The following is a 5,956-nucleotide window of genomic DNA, read 5'->3' as shown; positions in this document are numbered from 1 at the left end:
ACAAAGGTTCCAAAGTCATTTTGCCTCCTCTAGTAATGACTCTGACAGAGTTGTCATTTAATTCATTGAGCAAGTCATTCTGAGCTTTAAGTACTTGTTCTACCTGAGTAGTAATCATAGAGGCAAGTTTACTCAGAAGCTTCAGATCATTGACATTTCTGTCTACACAAGCACTTAAATGTCTACGCATATGCGTACTTTGTTCCAAATGTCTGCTAACATAATCATTGAAACTCTGTTGTTTGGCAACAAAGTTGTCAAATTCATCAAAGCATAGGCTAGCAGGTTTATCAAAAGGAATATTAGTCTCATCAAACCTACGCAGAGAATTCACTTCTACTACTTGTATCGGGTTATCGAGACCATGGTCTCTTTGATAGGTGGTAGATTTTTGACATCTTCGGATCTAATGCCTTTCTCTTGCATAGATTTCTTGGCTTCTTGCATATCTTCGGGACTGAGGAATAGAATACCTCTTTTCTTCGGAGTTGGCTTGGGAGGTGGTTCGGGAATAGTCCAAGCATTATCATTGATCAAGATGTTATTCAGTAGGGTCTCAGCTTGTTCTATAGTTCGTTCCCTAAAAACACAACCGGCACAACTATCTAGGTGGTCTCTAGAGGCATCGGTAACTCCGTTATAGAGGATATCAAGTATCTCGTTCTTCTTAAGAGGGTGATCAGGCAAAGCATTCTGTAGCTGGACGAGCCTCCCCAAAGCTTGTGTAAGACTCTCTTCTTGCAGTTGAGCAAAGTTGTATATTTCCTGCAAGGCAGCTTGCTTCTTATGGGCAGGGAAATATTTCTCACAGAAGTAATAGACCATATCCCGGGGACTACTCACACATCCAGGAGCAAGAGAGGTGAACCAGGCTTTAGCATCATCCTTTAGAGAGAAAGGAAACAACTTAAGGATATAGTAGTGGCGGATCTTCTCCTCATTAGTGAAAAGGTTTGCTATTGCGTGTAGTTTGGCAAGATGGGCTATGACCGTCTCAGACTCATAACCATGAAAAGGATCAGATTCGACTAGAGAGATTATCTCAGCATCGACAGACAATTCATAATCCTTATCGGTGATAAAGATAGGTGAAGTTGCAAACTTCGGGTCATATTTCATCCTAGCTTCCCGAGATTTTTGCTTCCACATGAGAAGTAATTTCTCAGCTTCATAGGCATCCTTTGTTAGAGCATATATCTCCATATGTGGTTTTGGTAATTGATGACAATTCCTATGGACTAATGGTTGCCTTAAGTTGTATTTATAGGATTTGTCCATAGGCACTTCTTGAAGTCCATCTGTTGGGTTCAAGGAGTTTATATGATGACCAAGATGGTATTCAAGGTATTATCCAAAGAATGGTCATAGAGACACTAGGTTGATCAAGATCTCAGACAAAGAGTAAATCAAGATGATCAACACACAAAGCGTATAAGATGTACCGAGAGGGATCAAGTGATCCCATGGTATGGTAAGCATTGTCCATTACGTGTTTGTGTACTAACCCATGGTCTTTGTGAGACTCCTATGTGGGGGTTAGGTGTGCTTCCATGGGCTTGCGTCAAAAGGAAGATCTCATACAACTCATGAAGGATGACGTCAAGTGACGATCGTCATCAAGATTGTGGCGTGCAATTTCAAGTGGATCAGCACGAATATATCATTGAAACTATTGTTAATGATCATGTGTTGATAAGGACAAGCTCATGTGCTAACAAGGACAAGATCAAGATAAGAATTCCTGAGCACTACATGCTTGATTCTTGTGGATGTTCACATGGTGGACAAATGAAGATGAATACATAAGCTAGGCTTTCCACATTGTGTATGGGAGAGCTGCTTGAAGACTTCATCATGTCTTGCTTTCAACTTGAGCCAAGAAGGAACAACAACATCAAGCTCAAGTGAAAGGGCTAACTCAAAGGTATCAGTTCCTTTGACGTTAGTGGTGCGGAGTGATGATCAGCGAATAAAAGTATACACTCAAGTATGGATCATCGGTACCCCTTTTATAATTCTTGAGTCTTTAGGGATCCCGCACTATTAAGAGGAGATCACATGTTTTGTGATGAACTTGCTCAAACTAGATATCCACTGTTCTGCTCTTACCACATCTCCACTGCTCTGTTGTTATTAGAAAACAGGACCAATGCCTCGGACATCCGGCCTCCTCCGGACGTCCGAGGCCCGGACATCCGGCCTCCTCCGGACGTCCGAGGCCCGAACGTCCGACCAGCTTCGGAAATCCGGAACTATGCACCAGAGAAACTTGAGTTCTATAACTCGGATTTCCGGCTCCCTCCGGACAGCCGAGCGCCGGACGTCCGACCAGCTTCGGAAATCCAGAGCCCTGCACTACAAGAACATAAGCTCTATAACTCGGATTTCCGGCTCCCTCCGGACGTCCGTGGCCCGGATGTCCGTCCCCTTTTGGAAATCCGGAACCTCCCACCAGAAGAAGTTGAGTCGAATAACTCGGATTTCCGGTCTTCTCTGGACGTCCGGTCGCTGTTCAATTCACAGTATTTTCAGTGATATCTACAGGCCTCGGACGACCGACCCCTCGCGGACGCCCGGACTTCCGGAAACTGTCGGATGTCCGGACCGTGTGTGACTTAAAGTGTCCCGAACGACTGTTTTTCTCTCCCCACTATAAATACCCCCTCCCACTTCGTGAGAGGGTAGCCCAACAGAGCCTTATCCTCATAAGAACACACTTCTACCTCACACACATTTTCTCACACCAAATCTTAGATCCCAAGAGCATTTGTGAGCCCTATTGAGAGTTGTTCCAATCAAAAGATAGATCGTCTCCCTCTCCTCCTCTCAACCCAATCTATTTGAGATTTGAGCAAGTTTTGAGCATTCCCCGTGATCTTGTTACTCTTGGAGGTTGGAGACTCCTAGGCGGTAGGAGTTCTTCAGAGAGGAATCAATCCGTGTGATTACCCCCCGGAAAAGTTTGTGAGGGTTTGGAAGCCACCTCAAAGGCTTACCACTAGTGGTTGAGAAACGCCTTCGTGGTGTTATCTCAAAGGGAGAATAGGGTGAGCCTTTGTGGCATTGGTGTGCCTTCGTGGTAACATCCACGTCTCTAACGATGACTAGCTTCCCTCCAAGGAAGTGAACATCGGGATACATCTTCTTCTCAGTGACCTTGGTTATCCTTAACCCTAACTCCTTACTTGTGGTTTACTTGTGTTACTTGAGCATACATACATTGCATATTGTTTGTGCTCATTATATTGTGTTGGCTATTTCTTGTACAAGATTAATCATTCAAGCATACCCTGTATATCCACACGTTCATACTTGCAGCCTTTGATATATCGTGTGATATAGTGTGATCTAGTATCTTGTGTTGTTCACCTACTTGTCGTGTGATATAGCTCAAGTAAGTTTGTGTAACTTACTTGTGCTTGTTAGTAACTGTATTGTGTCCATCTTGGTAGATCGTGTTGTTGATATACGTTGCAGTGCCTAGTGCATTTAGGATTTGTGCTTGACAAGTACCCTCTTAGTTTATTTCCGCATTAGTTTCAAGCAAAATCCGAAGAAGTTTTTAAATAGCCTATTCAGCCCCCCTCTAGGCGTCATCGAGGTCTTTTCAATTGGTATCAGAGCTAGGTCTCTCTTTAATTAGGTTTCACGACCTAGAGAGTATCGATGTCGACTATTGGATTAGTGCATAATGGCATCTTTGACTTTGATGGCACAAATTATACCCTATGGAGAATTCGTATGCTTCATCACTTTCGGGCCATGGGCCCAAATACTTTACGAATTGTTCTTGTAGGGATTGCCGACAAAAAGGATGATGCATCTTCATCTACTAATCAGATGTATCTTGATTGTGAGGCTTTTCTTGCGATTCATCGAACCATAAGTCGTGAAGTGTTTAAGTCTATCTCGACTTGCAAGTCAGCTCATGAAGTTTGGACTAAACTTGAAGATATATATGGTGGGTCCAATCTTGATGAAGACGGTATTATGATGAAGGAGTTGGTGCATGAGCTCTTCACTCTTCTCAATCTTAAAGAGTCCACCACTACTTCCATATCCGATTGCTTGCACACCTCAGCATCTTCAATCTCACAAGGTAATGACATGGTGAGTGAAGAAATATATGTTGATGAAAATGTCATAGCCTCTATGGACACGAGCATATCTAGCACCACACATAGTGTAAATTATTGTGCTGATAGGTCATGCATTTCACCTAAAGATCCCTGGACAAATGTCTGTGGTGATATGCCTGCTTCCTCGTGTCCCCTTGATCAAAATATCTTGTTTCTCCCTAGTTGCTCTATGACTAACCATTTAGGGGAAATCAAGAAATATGAAGTACTTTTGACTAATGAAGAATCTGATTCACCAAAAGAATCATCATCAACTCCTCCAGTTCACATGTGCCTCATGGCAAGAGGTAATAATGAGGTATCATCTTCCCTGTGCAATAACGATGATATTTGCGATGAGGATGATGATGATGATTTGACCGAAAATATCTATGTGATCAGTAAAATTCTTCATAAAGCTAAAAATAACGCTCTTCAAAGATTCCAAGATGTTCTTGCTTACTTTGAAAATTGTAATGATTCACTTAATCATGAACAAGCTAAAAGTGAACAACTTGAACATGAACTTGAGAAGAGTCATCAAGCATGTAGAGACTTAAGATCTTCAAAAGGAGAGATTGAAGTTGCTCATGATAAACTTAAAAAGGATTTTGAGGTCCTCCTCCTTGAATGCAATAATGTCAAGGGAGAGCTCATCAAAACCTCTAAGATCTATGAGGAACTTCAATCTACTCATGAGAAGTCTCTATTTGCTACTTACTCCTCTCATATTGTTGATGATACTTGTACATCTAACTCTACCTCATTTGAAGTATCAACATTGAAGGAGAATATTGAGCTACGTGCTCAACTTGATTTACTAACTAGCAATTATGGGAAGTTGGAAGAAAACCATGTAATGCTCACAAGCTCTCATGCTGATCTTCTAACATCCTATAATGTGCAAAAGTTAGCTCATGAGGCTATCATCACCAAGGTAACATCAAATGAGCCTCATGTGGACAATGGCACTACTTCTAGTCAAAGTACTATATTTCCATGTGCTAGTCCTCGTAATTCGTCTACTCATAATGTTGCTACCTCGTGTGATGAATTACTTTCCTTGCCTTGTTGCTCTAACATTGAAGCTTACACTTCCTCTAGTACTTGCATTGATACTAACCGTGCAGAGGAAATCGAAGAGCTCAAGGCCCAAGTCACTTCTTTGAAGAAAGACTTGGAATAGTGTCATGAAGGGATGTCCACACTCAACAACGTCCTGTGTGAGCAAACATCTCCGAATGACAAAAATGATGTTGGAGTAAACTCAAACAATAACAAGAGGGGCCTAGAACAAGTCAAGAATTCGGCCAAAATCATTTGCTTCAAGTGCAAAGTTAAAGGGCACCATGTTAGATCTTGCCCTCTGAAGACGAAGTCTCAAAGTCAGAAGCAGCAAGGGAAGCGGCCACAAATTCAATCACATATTCAACTACAAGTTGAAGGAAGGCCTCTTCCCAATAAGACCCAAGCCAACACTCCCTAAGGTGAGAAATCAACTGGGAAGAAAACAAAGGGTAGATGTTTCTACTTATGTCGTGAGAAGGGTCACGTCGCTTCGTCTTGCACGAGAGATAACTTATACAACCCAATCACTATTGATGATACCTATTCCCTTGGGAAGGATAAGGTTGGCAATGTGTTTGCCAAGTTTGTTGGTACTCAAAATGGTGTCAAGAAAAGAACCATTTGGGTTGCCAAGCCTATTGTGATTAACCTCTTAGGACCCAACGTAGTTGGGGACCAACAAGCTCAAACTTGATCAATAGGTGACTATGGAGAACATTAGAGACTTGGATACACAATGAAGAATTAAGGGGTCTTCATCATTCATATTA

The sequence above is a fragment of the Hordeum vulgare genome, chromosome 4H (assembly GCF_904849725.1).
Source record: "Hordeum vulgare subsp. vulgare chromosome 4H, MorexV3_pseudomolecules_assembly, whole genome shotgun sequence".
Taxonomy (NCBI): Eukaryota; Viridiplantae; Streptophyta; class Magnoliopsida; order Poales; family Poaceae; genus Hordeum; species Hordeum vulgare.
Note: the sequence above shows the minus strand (reverse complement) of the source record.